The following is a 17,287-nucleotide window of genomic DNA, read 5'->3' on the forward strand; positions in this document are numbered from 1 at the left end:
TGTGATTTTGGACCAAATTCGGGACTTTTGCCCACTTTCCCAACTTTTCTTCCCAATCACAGTGCGCCTTTGCTGGGTAAGTTGTGGACATTGTAGGCACCCCGGAACCCTGGTGGAACGCGGCGGGACTTGTGGGACTCGAACCTGGGTGTGATTTTGGACCAAATTCGGGACTTTTGCCCACTTTCCCAACTTTTCTTCCCAATCACAGTGCGCCTTTGCTGGGTGCGTTGTGGACATTGTAGGCACCCCGAGACACTGGTGGAACGCGGCGGGACTTGTGGGACTCGAACCTGGGTGTGATTTTGGACCAAATTCGGGACTTTTGCCCACTTTCCCAACTTTTCTTCCCAATCACAGTGCGCCTTTGCTGGGTAAGTTGTGGACATTGTAGGCACCCCGGAACCCTGGTGGAACGCGGCGGGACTTGTGGGACTCGAACCTGGGTGTGATTTTGGACCAAATTCGGGACTTTTGCCCACTTTCCCAACTTTTCTTCCCAATCACAGTGCGCCTTTGCTGGGTGCGTTGTGGACATTGTAGGCACCCCGGAACCCTGGTGGAACGCGGCGGGACTTGTGGGACTCGAACCTGGGTGTGATTTTGGACCAAATTCGGGACTTTTGCCCACTTTCCCAACTTTTCTTCCCAATCACAGTGCGCCTTTGCTGGGTGCGTCGTGGACATGTCAGGCACCCCGGAACCCTGGTGGAACGCGGCGGGACTTGTGGGACTCGAACCTGGGTGTGATTTTGGACCAAATTCGGGACTTTTGCCCACTTTCCCAACTTTTCTTCCCAATCACAGTGCGCCTTTGCTGGGTGCGTCGTGGACATGTCAGGCACCCCGGAACCCTGGTGGAACGCGGCGGGACTTGTGGGACTCGAACCTGGGTGTGATTTTGGACCAAATTCGGGACTTTTGCCCACTTTCCCAACTTTTCTTCCCAATCACAGTGCGCCTTTGCTGGGTAAGTTGTGGACATTGTAGGCACCCCGGAACCCTGGTGGAACGCGGCGGGACTTGTGGGACTCGAACCTGGGTGTGATTTTGGACCAAATTCGGGACTTTTGCCCACTTTCCCAACTTTTCTTCCCAATCACAGTGCGCCTTTGCTGGGTGCGTTGTGGACATTGTAGGCACCCCGAGACACTGGTGGAACGCGGCGGGACTTGTGGGACTCGAACCTGGGTGTGATTTTGGACCAAATTCGGGACTTTTGCCCACTTTCCCAACTTTTCTTCCCAATCACAGTGCGCCTTTGCTGGGTAAGTTGTGGACATTGTAGGCACCCCGGAACCCTGGTGGAACGCGGCGGGACTTGTGGGACTCGAACCTGGGTGTGATTTTGGACCAAATTCGGGACTTTTGCCCACTTTCCCAACTTTTCTTGCCCACTCACAGTGCGCCTTTGCTGGGTGCGTTGTGGACATGTCAGGCACACTGTTGGAACGCGGCGGGACTTGTGGGACTCGAACCTGGGTGTGATTTTGGATCATTTCGTGGCCTTTTGCTATGCATGCCTTCTCCCCGCTAGTTTGATGTGTGCTGCTGCAAAAGTTCCAAGAGGGCGTTTTTGCCCCCCTCCAAACTCCCTCTCTTTGTTTATAGTGCATATTTTCTGCTGGATCTACTCTCTATTTACTCCAAGGAAAAAAACTAGCCGGTCGCGGCAAATTTTTACAATCGGTCGCCAAACTACGGCACGAGGGCCGAACGCGGTACGCCGGCGTCCAAGATACGGCCCGGGGATTTTTTTGATTTTTTGGGCTTTTTTTGATTTTTTTGGACATGTTGGGCATCCCAGGACTCGGGTGCGACTGCAGGACGTGTGGGGCTCTAACCTGGGTGTGGTTTTTGGTCATTTTTCCGGACTTTTGCCCACTTTCCCAACTTTTCTTCCCAATCACAGTGCGCCTTTGCTGGGTGCGTTTTGGGCATGTGGGGGGCACCTCGGACTCGGGTGGGACGCGGCGGGACTTGTGGCACTCGTACCTGGGTGTGATTTTTGATCATTTTGTGGACTTTTCCCCAGACACTCTCCACTTGTCTACCCCACTTCCCCTGTGACTTTGCTGGGGGGCGTTTCCCCGCTGTCCTTTGTAGTGTAAGGGTTACTTTTCTTTTTTTTCTGTCTGAAAATATGGCCCACGAAAGGCCTCACATTCCCCGGGAAGACCTGATGGACGCCCCGGCGTCACCGAAATACGGCAAACTGTCTGAAAATAGGGGCTCCAAGTGTTCCCCACTATTTCTGGCCCACAAAAGGCCTCTCATTCCCCGGGAACACCTGTAGGACTCCCCGGCGTCAAGGAAATACGCCAAACCGTCTGAAAATAGGGGCCCAAAAGAACTGGAAATAATGTGTTTAATTTGGGGGGTGATGTCTATAATTATGGGGGTGCATTGGAGGCGGGAGTCCACTGGAGGGCTCCACACCGTCTGAATATAGGGCCCCAAAAGGCCTGGAATTAATGTATTTAATTTGGGGGGTGCATTTGCAGCGGGAGTCCACCGGAGGGCTCCATTTCCCCACTCTTTTGTTGACATATGGCCACAAAAGGCCTCTCATTCCCCGGGAAGACCTGATGGACGCCCCGGCGTCACCGAAATAAGCCAAACTGTCTGAAAATAGGGGCTCCAAGGGTTCCCCACTCTTTCTGGCCCACAAAAGGCCTCTCATTCCCCGGGAACACCTGTAGGACTCCCCGGCGTCAAGGAAATACGCCAAACCGTCTGAAAATAGGGGCCCAAAAGAACTGGAAATAATGTGTTTAATTTGGGGGGGTGATGTCTATAATTATGGGGGTGCATTGGAGGCGGGAGTCCACTGGAGGGCTCCACACCGTCTGAATATAGGGCCCCAAAAGGCCTGGAATTAATGTATTTAATTTGGGGGGTGCATTTGCAGCGGGAGTCCACCGGAGGGCTCCATTTCCCCACTCTTTTGTTGACCTATGTATGGCCCCAAAAGGCCTCTCATTCCCCGGGAAGACCTGATGGACGCCCCGGCGTCACCGAAATAAGCCAAACTGTCTGAAAATAGGGGCTCCAAGGGTTCCCCACTCTTTCTGGCCCACAAAAGGCCTCTCATTCCCCGGGAACACCTGTAGGACTCCCCGGCGTCAAGGAAATACGCCAAACCGGCTGAAAATAGGGCCCCAAAAGAACTGGAAATAATGTCTTTAATTTGGGGGGTGATGTCTATAATTATGGGGGTGCATTGGAGGCGGGAGTCCACTGGAGGGCTCCACAACGTCTGAAAATAGGGCCCCAAAAGAACTGGAAATAATGTGTTTAATTCAGGGTGCATTTGCAGCGAGTGTCCACCAGAGGGCTCCAATTCCCCAGCTATAGTCCTGGTACTCTAAAATGATGGCACTTAGTCAAATTTCCGCCTTTTTTTGATGACTTCCAACTAGGAGAGGGACTAATTTTGAGTTCCGGACCCGGGTGGAGAACCATAGCACGTCGGCCTTCTTAAAGGGACATCCTCCTAGGCACTTAGTCAAATTTCCGCCTTTTTTTTGGACTTCCAGCGAGGAGAGGGACTAATTTTGCTTTCCGCACCCGGGTGGAGAACCATAGCAGGTCAGCCTTCTTAAAGGGACATCCTCCTAGGCACTTAGTCAAATTTCCGCCTTTTTTTTGGACTTCCAGCGAGGAGAGGGACTAATTTGCTTTCCTGACCCAGGTGGAGAACCATAGCAGGTCGGCCTTCTTAAAGGGACATGCCCCTAGACACTTAGTCAAATTTACGCCTGAAAATAGGGCCCCAAAAGAACTGGAAATAATGTCTTTAATTCAGGGTGCATTTGCAGCGAGTGTCCACCAGAGGGCTCCAATTCCCCCACTATAGTCCTGGTACTCTAAAATGATGGCACTTAGTCAAATTTCCGCCTTTTTTTGATGACTTCCAACTAGGAGAGGGACTAATTTTGAGTTCCGGACCCGGGTGGAGAACCATAGCACGTCGGCCTTCTTAAAGGGACATCCTCCTAGGCACTTAGTCAAATTTCCGCCTTTTTTTTGGACTTCCAGCGAGGAGAGGGACAATTTTGCTTTCCTGACCCAGGTGGAGAACCATAGCACGTCGGCCTTCTTAAAGGGACATCCTCCTAGGCACTTAGTCAAATTTACGCCTTTTTTTTGGACTTCCAGCGAGGAGAGGGACAATTTTGCTTTCCTGACCCAGGTGGAGAACCATAGCACGTCGGCCTTCTTAAAGGGAAATGCTCCTAGGCACTTAGTCAAATTCACGCCTTTTTTTTGGACTTCCAGCGAGGAGAGGGACAATTTTGCTTTCCTGACCCAGGTGGAGAACCATAGCACGTCGGCCTTCTTAAAGGGAAATGCTCCTAGGCACTTAGTCAAATTCACGCCTTTTTTTTGGACTTCCAGCGAGGAGAGGGACAATTTTGCTTTCCTGACCCAGGTGGAGAACCATAGCACGTCGGCCTTCTTAAAGGGACATCCTCCTAGGCACTTAGTCAAATTCACGCCTTTTTTTTGGACTTCCAGCGAGGAGAGGGACTAATTTGGCGTTCCAGACCCAGGTGGAGAACCATAGCAGGTCGGCCTTCTTAAAGGGACATGCCCCTAGACACTTAGTCAAATTTACGCCTGAAAATAGGGCCCCAAAAGAACTGGAAATAATGTCTTTAATTCAGGGTGCATTTGCAGCGAGTGTCCACCAGAGGGCTCCAATTCCCCAGCTATAGTCCTGGTACTCTAAAATGATGGCACTTAGTCAAATTTCCGCCTTTTTTTGATGACTTCCAGCGAGGAGAGGGACAATTTTGCTTTCCTGACCCAGGTGGAGAACCATAGCACGTCGGCCTTCTTAAAGGGAAATGCTCCTAGGCACTTAGTCAAATTCACGCCTTTTTTTTGGACTTCCAGCGAGGAGAGGGACAATTTTGCTTTCCTGACCCAGGTGGAGAACCATAGCACGTCGGCCTTCTTAAAGGGAAATGCTCCTAGGCACTTAGTCAAATTCACGCCTTTTTTTTGGACTTCCAGCGAGGAGAGGGACAATTTTGCTTTCCTGACCCAGGTGGAGAACCATAGCACGTCGGCCTTCTTAAAGGGAAATGCTCCTAGGCACTTAGTCAAATTCACGCCTTTTTTTTGGACTTCCAGCGAGGAGAGGGACAATTTTGCTTTCCGTACCCGGGTGGAGAACCATAGCAGGTCAGCCTTCTTAAAGGGACATCCTCCTAGGCACTTAGTCAAATTCACGCCTTTTTTTTGGACTTCCAGCGAGGAGAGGGACAATTTTGCTTTCCTGACCCAGGTGGAGAACCATAGCACGTCGGCCTTCTTAAAGGGACATCCTCCTAGGCACTTAGTCAAATTTACGCCTTTTTTTTGGACTTCCAGCGAGGAGAGGGACAATTTTGCTTTCCTGACCCAGGTGGAGAACCATAGCACGTCGGCCTTCTTAAAGGGAAATGCTCCTAGGCACTTAGTCAAATTCACGCCTTTTTTTTGGACTTCCAGCGAGGAGAGGGACAATTTTGCTTTCCTGACCCAGGTGGAGAACCATAGCACGTCGGCCTTCTTAAAGGGAAATGCTCCTAGGCACTTAGTCAAATTCACGCCTTTTTTTTGGACTTCCAGCGAGGAGAGGGACAATTTTGCTTTCCTGACCCAGGTGGAGAACCATAGCACGTCGGCCTTCTTAAAGGGACATCCTCCTAGGCACTTAGTCAAATTCACGCCTTTTTTTTGGACTTCCAGCGAGGAGAGGGACTAATTTGGCGTTCCAGACCCAGGTGGAGAACCATAGCAGGTCGGCCTTCTTAAAGGGACATGCCCCTAGACACTTAGTCAAATTTACGCCTGAAAATAGGGCCCCAAAAGAACTGGAAATAATGTCTTTAATTCAGGGTGCATTTGCAGCGAGTGTCCACCAGAGGGCTCCAATTCCCCAGCTATAGTCCTGGTACTCTAAAATGATGGCACTTAGTCAAATTTCCGCCTTTTTTTGATGACTTCCAGCGAGGAGAGGGACAATTTTGCTTTCCTGACCCAGGTGGAGAACCATAGCACGTCGGCCTTCTTAAAGGGAAATGCTCCTAGGCACTTAGTCAAATTCACGCCTTTTTTTTGGACTTCCAGCGAGGAGAGGGACAATTTTGCTTTCCTGACCCAGGTGGAGAACCATAGCACGTCGGCCTTCTTAAAGGGAAATGCTCCTAGGCACTTAGTCAAATTCACGCCTTTTTTTTGGACTTCCAGCGAGGAGAGGGACAATTTTGCTTTCCTGACCCAGGTGGAGAACCATAGCACGTCGGCCTTCTTAAAGGGAAATGCTCCTAGGCACTTAGTCAAATTCACGCCTTTTTTTTGGACTTCCAGCGAGGAGAGGGACAATTTTGCTTTCCGTACCCGGGTGGAGAACCATAGCAGGTCAGCCTTCTTAAAGGGACATCCTCCTAGGCACTTAGTCAAATTCACGCCTTTTTTTTGGACTTCCAGCGAGGAGAGGGACTAATTTGGCGTTCCTGACCCAGGTGGAGAACCATAGCACGTCGGCCTTCTTAAAGGGAAATGCTCCTAGACACTTAGTCAAATTCACGCCTTTTTTTTTGGACTTCCAGCTAGGAGAGGGACTAATTTGGCGTTCCGTACCCAGGTAGAGAACCAAGGCACGTCGGCCTTCTTAAGGGGACATCCTCCTAGACACTTAGTCAAATTTACACCTTTTTTTTTTGGACTTCCAGCGAGGAGAGGGACTAATTATAGGGCCCCAAAAGAACTGGAAATAATGTGTTTAATTCAGGGTGCATTTGCAGCGAGTGTCCACCAGAGGGCTCCAATTCCCCAGCTATAGTCCTGGTACTCTAAAATGATGGCACTTAGTCAAATTTCCGCCTTTTTTTGATGACTTCCAACTAGGAGAGGGACTAATTTTGAGTTCCGGACCCGGGTGGAGAACCATAGCAGGTCAGCCTTCTTAAAGGGACATCCTCCTAGGCACTTAGTCAAATTTCCGCCTTTTTTTTGGACTTCCAGCGAGGAGAGGGACTAATTTTGCTTTCCGCACCCGGGTGGAGAACCATAGCAGGTCAGCCTTCTTAAAGGGACATCCTCCTAGGCACTTAGTCAAATTTACGCCTTTTTTTTGGACTTCCAGCGAGGAGAGGGACTAATTTTGCTTTCCGTACCCGGGTGGAGAACCATAGCACGTCGGCCTTCTTAAAGGGAAATGCTCCTAGGCACTTAGTCAAATTCACGCCTTTTTTTTGGACTTCCAGCGAGGAGAGGGACAATTTGGCGTTCCTGACCCAGGTGGAGAACCATAGCAGGTCGGCCTTCTTAAAGGGAAATGCTCCTAGACACTTAGTCAAATTTACACCTTTTTTTTTTGGACTTCCAGCGAGGAGAGGGACAATTTTGCTTTCCTGACCCAGGTGGAGAACCATAGCACGTCGGCCTTCTTAAAGGGACATCCTCCTAGGCACTTAGTCAAATTCACGCCTTTTTTTTGGACTTCCAGCGAGGAGAGGGACAATTTTGCGTTCCTGACCCAGGTGGAGGACCATAGCCGGCGTCACCGAAATAAGCCAAACTGTCTGAAAATAGGGGCTCCAAGGGTTCCCCACTCTTTCTGGCCCACAAAAGGCCTCTCATTCCCCGGGAACACCTGTAGGACTCCCCGGCGTCAAGGAAATACGCCAAACCGGCTGAAAATAGGGCCCCAAAAGAACTGGAAATAATGTCTTTAATTTGGGGGGTGATGTCTATAATTATGGGGGTGCATTGGAGGCGGGAGTCCACTGGAGGGCTCCACAACGTCTGAAAATAGGGCCCCAAAAGAACTGGAAATAATGTGTTTAATTCAGGGTGCATTTGCAGCGAGTGTCCACCAGAGGGCTCCAATTCCCCAGCTATAGTCCTGGTACTCTAAAATGATGGCACTTAGTCAAATTTCCGCCTTTTTTTGATGACTTCCAACTAGGAGAGGGACTAATTTTGAGTTCCGGACCCGGGTGGAGAACCATAGCACGTCGGCCTTCTTAAAGGGACATCCTCCTAGGCACTTAGTCAAATTTCCGCCTTTTTTTTGGACTTCCAGCGAGGAGAGGGACTAATTTTGCTTTCCGCACCCGGGTGGAGAACCATAGCAGGTCAGCCTTCTTAAAGGGACATCCTCCTAGGCACTTAGTCAAATTTCCGCCTTTTTTTTGGACTTCCAGCGAGGAGAGGGACTAATTTGCTTTCCTGACCCAGGTGGAGAACCATAGCAGGTCGGCCTTCTTAAAGGGACATGCCCCTAGACACTTAGTCAAATTTACGCCTGAAAATAGGGCCCCAAAAGAACTGGAAATAATGTCTTTAATTCAGGGTGCATTTGCAGCGAGTGTCCACCAGAGGGCTCCAATTCCCCCACTATAGTCCTGGTACTCTAAAATGATGGCACTTAGTCAAATTTCCGCCTTTTTTTGATGACTTCCAACTAGGAGAGGGACTAATTTTGAGTTCCGGACCCGGGTGGAGAACCATAGCACGTCGGCCTTCTTAAAGGGACATCCTCCTAGGCACTTAGTCAAATTCACGCCTTTTTTTTGGACTTCCAGCGAGGAGAGGGACTAATTTGGCGTTCCAGACCCAGGTGGAGAACCATAGCACGTCGGCCTTCTTTAAGGGACATCCTCCTAGGCACTTAGTCAAATTTACGCCTTTTTTTTTGGACTTCCAGCGAGGAGAGGGACTAATTTTGCTTTCCGTACCCGGGTGGAGAACCATAGCACGTCGGCCTTCTTAAAGGGAAATGCTCCTAGGCACTTAGTCAAATTCACGCCTTTTTTTTGGACTTCCAGCGAGGAGAGGGACAATTTTGCTTTCCTGACCCAGGTGGAGAACCATAGCACGTCGGCCTTCTTAAAGGGAAATGCTCCTAGGCACTTAGTCAAATTCACGCCTTTTTTTTTTGGACTTCCAGCGAGGAGAGGGACTAATTTTGCTTTCCGTACCCGGGTGGAGAACCATAGCAGGTCGGCCTTCTTAAAGGGAAATGCTCCTAGACACTTAGTCAAATTTACCAAACTTTTCTATAGAGGCCTGGTACTCTAAAATGATGACACATAGACAAAAAACCAAACTTTTCTATAGAGGCCTGGTACTCTAAAATGATGACACATAGACAAAAAACCAAACTTTTCTATAGAGGCCTGGTACTCTAAAATAATGACACTTAGTCAAATTTCCGCCTTTTTTTGACTACTTCCAGCTAGGAGAGGGACTAATTTGGCGTTCCGTACCCAGGTGGAGAACCATAGCACGTCGGCCTTCTTAAAGGGAAATGCTCCTAGACACTTAGTCAAATTCACGCCTTTTTTTTGGACTTCCAGCTAGGAGAGGGACTAATTTGGCGTTCCAGACCCAGGTGGAGAACCATAGCACGTCGGCCTTCTTTAAGGGACATCCTCCTAGGCACTTAGTCAAATTCACGCCTTTTTTTTGGACTTCCAGCGAGGAGAGGGACTAATTTGGCGTTCCAGACCCAGGTGGAGAACCATAGCACGTCGGCCTTCTTAAAGGGAAATGCTCCTAGACACTTAGTCAAATTTACACCTTTTTTTTTTGGACTTCCAGCGAGGAGAGGGACAATTTTGCTTTCCTGACCCAGGTGGAGAACCATAGCACGTCGGCCTTCTTAAAGGGACATCCTCCTAGGCACTTAGTCAAATTCACGCCTTTTTTTTGGACTTCCAGCGAGGAGAGGGACAATTTTGCGTTCCTGACCCAGGTGGAGGACCATAGCACGTCGGCCTTCTTAAAGGGACATCCTCCTAGGCACTTAGTCAAATTCACGCCTTTTTTTTGGACTTCCAGCGAGGAGAGGGACAATTTTGCTTTCCAGACCCAGGTGGAGAACCATAGCACGTCGGCCTTCTTTAAGGGACATCCTCCTAGGCACTTAGTCAAATTTACGCCTTTTTTATGGACTTCCAGCGAGGAGAGGGACTAATTTTGCTTTCCGCACCCGGGTGGAGAACCATAGCAGGTCAGCCTTCTTAAAGGGACATCCTCCTAGGCACTTAGTCAAATTCACGCCTTTTTTTTGGACTTCCAGCGAGGAGAGGGACTAATTTTGCTTTCCGTACCCGGGTGGAGAACCATAGCACGTCGGCCTTCTTAAAGGGAAATGCTCCTAGGCACTTAGTCAAATTCACGCCTTTTTTTTGGACTTCCAGCGAGGAGAGGGACTAATTTGGCGTTCCAGACCCAGGTGGAGAACCATAGCACGTCGGCCTTCTTAAAGGGACATCCTCCTAGGCACTTAGTCAAATTTACGCCTTTTTTATGGACTTCCAGCGAGGAGAGGGACAATTTTGCTTTCCTGACCCAGGTGGAGAACCATAGCAGGTCGGCCTTCTTAAAGGGACATCCTCCTAGGCACTTAGTCAAATTCACGCCTTTTTTTTGGACTTCCAGCGAGGAGAGGGACTAATTTTGCTTTCCGTACCCGGGTGGAGAACCATAGCACGTCGGCCTTCTTAAAGGGAAATGCTCCTAGGCACTTAGTCAAATTCACGCCTTTTTTTTGGACTTCCAGCGAGGAGAGGGACTAATTTGGCGTTCCAGACCCAGGTGGAGAACCATAGCACGTCGGCCTTCTTAAAGGGACATCCTCCTAGGCACTTAGTCAAATTTACACCTTTTTTTGGACTTCCAGCGAGGAGAGGGACAATTTTGCTTTCCTGACCCAGGTGGAGAACCATAGCAGGTCGGCCTTCTTAAAGGGACATCCTCCTAGGCACTTAGTCAAATTCACGCCTTTTTTTTGGACTTCCAGCGAGGAGAGGGACTAATTTGGCGTTCCAGACCCAGGTGGAGAACCATAGCACGTCGGCCTTCTTAAAGGGACATCCTCCTAGGCACTTAGTCAAATTCACGCCTTTTTTTTGGACTTCCAGCGAGGAGAGGGACAATTTTGCTTTCCTGACCCAGGTGGAGAACCATAGCACGTCGGCCTTCTTAAAGGGAAATGCTCCTAGGCACTTAGTCAAATTCACGCCTTTTTTTTTTGGACTTCCAGCGAGGAGAGGGACTAATTTTGCTTTCCGTACCCGGGTGGAGAACCATAGCACGTCGGCCTTCTTAAAGGGACATCCTCCTAGGCACTTAGTCAAATTCACGCCTTTTTTTTGGACTTCCAGCGAGGAGAGGGACAATTTTGCGTTCCTGACCCAGGTGGAGGACCATAGCACGTCGGCCTTCTTAAAGGGACATCCTCCTAGGCACTTAGTCAAATTCACGCCTTTTTTTTGGACTTCCAGCGAGGAGAGGGACTAATTTGGCGTTCCAGACCCAGGTGGAGAACCATAGCAGGTCGGCCTTCTTAAAGGGACATGCCCCTAGACACTTAGTCAAATTTACGCCTGAAAATAGGGCCCCAAAAGAACTGGAAATAATGTCTTTAATTCAGGGTGCATTTGCAGCGAGTGTCCACCAGAGGGCTCCAATTCCCCAGCTATAGTCCTGGTACTCTAAAATGATGGCACTTAGTCAAATTTCCGCCTTTTTTTGATGACTTCCAGCGAGGAGAGGGACAATTTTGCTTTCCTGACCCAGGTGGAGAACCATAGCACGTCGGCCTTCTTAAAGGGAAATGCTCCTAGGCACTTAGTCAAATTCACGCCTTTTTTTTGGACTTCCAGCGAGGAGAGGGACAATTTTGCTTTCCTGACCCAGGTGGAGAACCATAGCACGTCGGCCTTCTTAAAGGGAAATGCTCCTAGGCACTTAGTCAAATTCACGCCTTTTTTTTGGACTTCCAGCGAGGAGAGGGACAATTTTGCTTTCCTGACCCAGGTGGAGAACCATAGCACGTCGGCCTTCTTAAAGGGAAATGCTCCTAGGCACTTAGTCAAATTCACGCCTTTTTTTTGGACTTCCAGCGAGGAGAGGGACAATTTTGCTTTCCGTACCCGGGTGGAGAACCATAGCAGGTCAGCCTTCTTAAAGGGACATCCTCCTAGGCACTTAGTCAAATTCACGCCTTTTTTTTGGACTTCCAGCGAGGAGAGGGACAATTTTGCTTTCCTGACCCAGGTGGAGAACCATAGCACGTCGGCCTTCTTAAAGGGACATCCTCCTAGGCACTTAGTCAAATTTACGCCTTTTTTTTGGACTTCCAGCGAGGAGAGGGACAATTTTGCTTTCCTGACCCAGGTGGAGAACCATAGCACGTCGGCCTTCTTAAAGGGAAATGCTCCTAGGCACTTAGTCAAATTCACGCCTTTTTTTTGGACTTCCAGCGAGGAGAGGGACAATTTTGCTTTCCTGACCCAGGTGGAGAACCATAGCACGTCGGCCTTCTTAAAGGGAAATGCTCCTAGGCACTTAGTCAAATTCACGCCTTTTTTTTGGACTTCCAGCGAGGAGAGGGACAATTTTGCTTTCCTGACCCAGGTGGAGAACCATAGCACGTCGGCCTTCTTAAAGGGACATCCTCCTAGGCACTTAGTCAAATTCACGCCTTTTTTTTGGACTTCCAGCGAGGAGAGGGACTAATTTGGCGTTCCAGACCCAGGTGGAGAACCATAGCAGGTCGGCCTTCTTAAAGGGACATGCCCCTAGACACTTAGTCAAATTTACGCCTGAAAATAGGGCCCCAAAAGAACTGGAAATAATGTCTTTAATTCAGGGTGCATTTGCAGCGAGTGTCCACCAGAGGGCTCCAATTCCCCAGCTATAGTCCTGGTACTCTAAAATGATGGCACTTAGTCAAATTTCCGCCTTTTTTTGATGACTTCCAGCGAGGAGAGGGACAATTTTGCTTTCCTGACCCAGGTGGAGAACCATAGCACGTCGGCCTTCTTAAAGGGAAATGCTCCTAGGCACTTAGTCAAATTCACGCCTTTTTTTTGGACTTCCAGCGAGGAGAGGGACAATTTTGCTTTCCTGACCCAGGTGGAGAACCATAGCACGTCGGCCTTCTTAAAGGGAAATGCTCCTAGGCACTTAGTCAAATTCACGCCTTTTTTTTGGACTTCCAGCGAGGAGAGGGACAATTTTGCTTTCCTGACCCAGGTGGAGAACCATAGCACGTCGGCCTTCTTAAAGGGAAATGCTCCTAGGCACTTAGTCAAATTCACGCCTTTTTTTTGGACTTCCAGCGAGGAGAGGGACAATTTTGCTTTCCGTACCCGGGTGGAGAACCATAGCAGGTCAGCCTTCTTAAAGGGACATCCTCCTAGGCACTTAGTCAAATTCACGCCTTTTTTTTGGACTTCCAGCGAGGAGAGGGACTAATTTGGCGTTCCTGACCCAGGTGGAGAACCATAGCACGTCGGCCTTCTTAAAGGGAAATGCTCCTAGACACTTAGTCAAATTCACGCCTTTTTTTTTGGACTTCCAGCTAGGAGAGGGACTAATTTGGCGTTCCGTACCCAGGTAGAGAACCAAGGCACGTCGGCCTTCTTAAGGGGACATCCTCCTAGACACTTAGTCAAATTTACACCTTTTTTTTTTGGACTTCCAGCGAGGAGAGGGACTAATTATAGGGCCCCAAAAGAACTGGAAATAATGTGTTTAATTCAGGGTGCATTTGCAGCGAGTGTCCACCAGAGGGCTCCAATTCCCCAGCTATAGTCCTGGTACTCTAAAATGATGGCACTTAGTCAAATTTCCGCCTTTTTTTGATGACTTCCAACTAGGAGAGGGACTAATTTTGAGTTCCGGACCCGGGTGGAGAACCATAGCAGGTCAGCCTTCTTAAAGGGACATCCTCCTAGGCACTTAGTCAAATTTCCGCCTTTTTTTTGGACTTCCAGCGAGGAGAGGGACTAATTTTGCTTTCCGCACCCGGGTGGAGAACCATAGCAGGTCAGCCTTCTTAAAGGGACATCCTCCTAGGCACTTAGTCAAATTTACGCCTTTTTTTTGGACTTCCAGCGAGGAGAGGGACTAATTTTGCTTTCCGTACCCGGGTGGAGAACCATAGCACGTCGGCCTTCTTAAAGGGAAATGCTCCTAGGCACTTAGTCAAATTCACGCCTTTTTTTTGGACTTCCAGCGAGGAGAGGGACAATTTGGCGTTCCTGACCCAGGTGGAGAACCATAGCAGGTCGGCCTTCTTAAAGGGAAATGCTCCTAGACACTTAGTCAAATTTACACCTTTTTTTTTTGGACTTCCAGCGAGGAGAGGGACAATTTTGCTTTCCTGACCCAGGTGGAGAACCATAGCACGTCGGCCTTCTTAAAGGGACATCCTCCTAGGCACTTAGTCAAATTCACGCCTTTTTTTTGGACTTCCAGCGAGGAGAGGGACAATTTTGCGTTCCTGACCCAGGTGGAGGACCATAGCACGTCGGCCTTCTTAAAGGGACATCCTCCTAGGCACTTAGTCAAATTTACACCTTTTTTTTGGACTTCCAGCGAGGAGAGGGACTAATTTTGCTTTCCGCACCCGGGTGGAGAACCATAGCAGGTCAGCCTTCTTAAAGGGACATCCTCCTAGGCACTTAGTCAAATTTCCGCCTTTTTTTTGGACTTCCAGCGAGGGGAGGGACAATTTTGCGTTCCTGACCCAGGTGGAGGACCATAGCACGTCGGCCTTCTTAAAGGGACATCCTCCTAGGCACTTAGTCAAATTTACACCTTTTTTTTGGACTTCCAGCGAGGAGAGGGACAATTTTGCGTTCCTGACCCAGGTGGAGGACCATAGCACGTCGGCCTTCTTAAAGGGACATCCTCCTAGGCACTTAGTCAAATTTACACCTTTTTTTTGGACTTCCAGCGAGGAGAGGGACAATTTTGCGTTCCTGACCCAGGTGGAGGACCATAGCACGTCGGCCTTCTTAAAGGGACATCCTCCTAGGCACTTAGTCAAATTTCCGCCTTTTTTTTGGACTTCCAGCGAGGAGAGGGACAATTTTGCTTTCCTGACCCAGGTGGAGAACCATAGCACGTCAGCCTTCTTAAAGGGACATCCTCCTAGGCACTTAGTCAAATTCACGCCTTTTTTTTGGACTTCCAGCGAGGAGAGGGACAATTTTGCTTTCCTGACCCAGGTGGAGAACCATAGCACGTCGGCCTTCTTAAAGGGACATCCTCCTAGGCACTTAGTCAAATTTCCGCCTTTTTTTTGGACTTCCAGCGAGGAGAGGGACTAATTTGGCGTTCCAGACCCAGGTGGAGAACCATAGCACGTCGGCCTTCTTTAAGGGACATCCTCCTAGGCACTTAGTCAAATTCACGCCTTTTTTTTGGACTTCCAGCGAGGAGAGGGACAATTTTGCTTTCCTGACCCAGGTGGAGAACCATAGCACGTCGGCCTTCTTAAAGGGACATCCTCCTAGGCACTTAGTCAAATTCACGCCTTTTTTTTGGACTTCCAGCGAGGAGAGGGACTAATTTGGCGTTCCAGACCCAGGTGGAGAACCATAGCACGTCGGCCTTCTTTAAGGGACATCCTCCTAGGCACTTAGTCAAATTTACGCCTTTTTTTTTGGACTTCCAGCGAGGAGAGGGACTAATTTTGCTTTCCGTACCCGGGTGGAGAACCATAGCACGTCGGCCTTCTTAAAGGGAAATGCTCCTAGGCACTTAGTCAAATTCACGCCTTTTTTTTGGACTTCCAGCGAGGAGAGGGACAATTTTGCTTTCCTGACCCAGGTGGAGAACCATAGCACGTCGGCCTTCTTAAAGGGAAATGCTCCTAGGCACTTAGTCAAATTCACGCCTTTTTTTTTTGGACTTCCAGCGAGGAGAGGGACTAATTTTGCTTTCCGTACCCGGGTGGAGAACCATAGCAGGTCGGCCTTCTTAAAGGGAAATGCTCCTAGACACTTAGTCAAATTTACCAAACTTTTCTATAGAGGCCTGGTACTCTAAAATGATGACACATAGACAAAAAACCAAACTTTTCTATAGAGGCCTGGTACTCTAAAATGATGACACATAGACAAAAAACCAAACTTTTCTATAGAGGCCTGGTACTCTAAAATAATGACACTTAGTCAAATTTCCGCCTTTTTTTGACTACTTCCAGCTAGGAGAGGGACTAATTTGGCGTTCCGTACCCAGGTGGAGAACCATAGCACGTCGGCCTTCTTAAAGGGAAATGCTCCTAGACACTTAGTCAAATTCACGCCTTTTTTTTGGACTTCCAGCTAGGAGAGGGACTAATTTGGCGTTCCAGACCCAGGTGGAGAACCATAGCACGTCGGCCTTCTTTAAGGGACATCCTCCTAGGCACTTAGTCAAATTCACGCCTTTTTTTTGGACTTCCAGCGAGGAGAGGGACTAATTTGGCGTTCCAGACCCAGGTGGAGAACCATAGCACGTCGGCCTTCTTAAAGGGAAATGCTCCTAGACACTTAGTCAAATTTACACCTTTTTTTTTTGGACTTCCAGCGAGGAGAGGGACAATTTTGCTTTCCTGACCCAGGTGGAGAACCATAGCACGTCGGCCTTCTTAAAGGGACATCCTCCTAGGCACTTAGTCAAATTCACGCCTTTTTTTTGGACTTCCAGCGAGGAGAGGGACAATTTTGCGTTCCTGACCCAGGTGGAGGACCATAGCACGTCGGCCTTCTTAAAGGGACATCCTCCTAGGCACTTAGTCAAATTCACGCCTTTTTTTTGGACTTCCAGCGAGGAGAGGGACAATTTTGCTTTCCAGACCCAGGTGGAGAACCATAGCACGTCGGCCTTCTTTAAGGGACATCCTCCTAGGCACTTAGTCAAATTTACGCCTTTTTTATGGACTTCCAGCGAGGAGAGGGACTAATTTTGCTTTCCGCACCCGGGTGGAGAACCATAGCAGGTCAGCCTTCTTAAAGGGACATCCTCCTAGGCACTTAGTCAAATTCACGCCTTTTTTTTGGACTTCCAGCGAGGAGAGGGACTAATTTTGCTTTCCGTACCCGGGTGGAGAACCATAGCACGTCGGCCTTCTTAAAGGGAAATGCTCCTAGGCACTTAGTCAAATTCACGCCTTTTTTTTGGACTTCCAGCGAGGAGAGGGACTAATTTGGCGTTCCAGACCCAGGTGGAGAACCATAGCACGTCGGCCTTCTTAAAGGGACATCCTCCTAGGCACTTAGTCAAATTTACGCCTTTTTTATGGACTTCCAGCGAGGAGAGGGACAATTTTGCTTTCCTGACCCAGGTGGAGAACCATAGCAGGTCGGCCTTCTTAAAGGGACATCCTCCTAGGCACTTAGTCAAATTCACGCCTTTTTTTTGGACTTCCAGCGAGGAGAGGGACTAATTTTGCTTTCCGTACCCGGGTGGAGAACCATAGCACGTCGGCCTTCTTAAAGGG

The sequence above is a fragment of the Nerophis lumbriciformis genome, unplaced genomic scaffold, assembly GCF_033978685.3.
Source record: "Nerophis lumbriciformis unplaced genomic scaffold, RoL_Nlum_v2.1 HiC_scaffold_107, whole genome shotgun sequence".
Classification (NCBI taxonomy): domain Eukaryota; kingdom Metazoa; phylum Chordata; class Actinopteri; order Syngnathiformes; family Syngnathidae; genus Nerophis; species Nerophis lumbriciformis.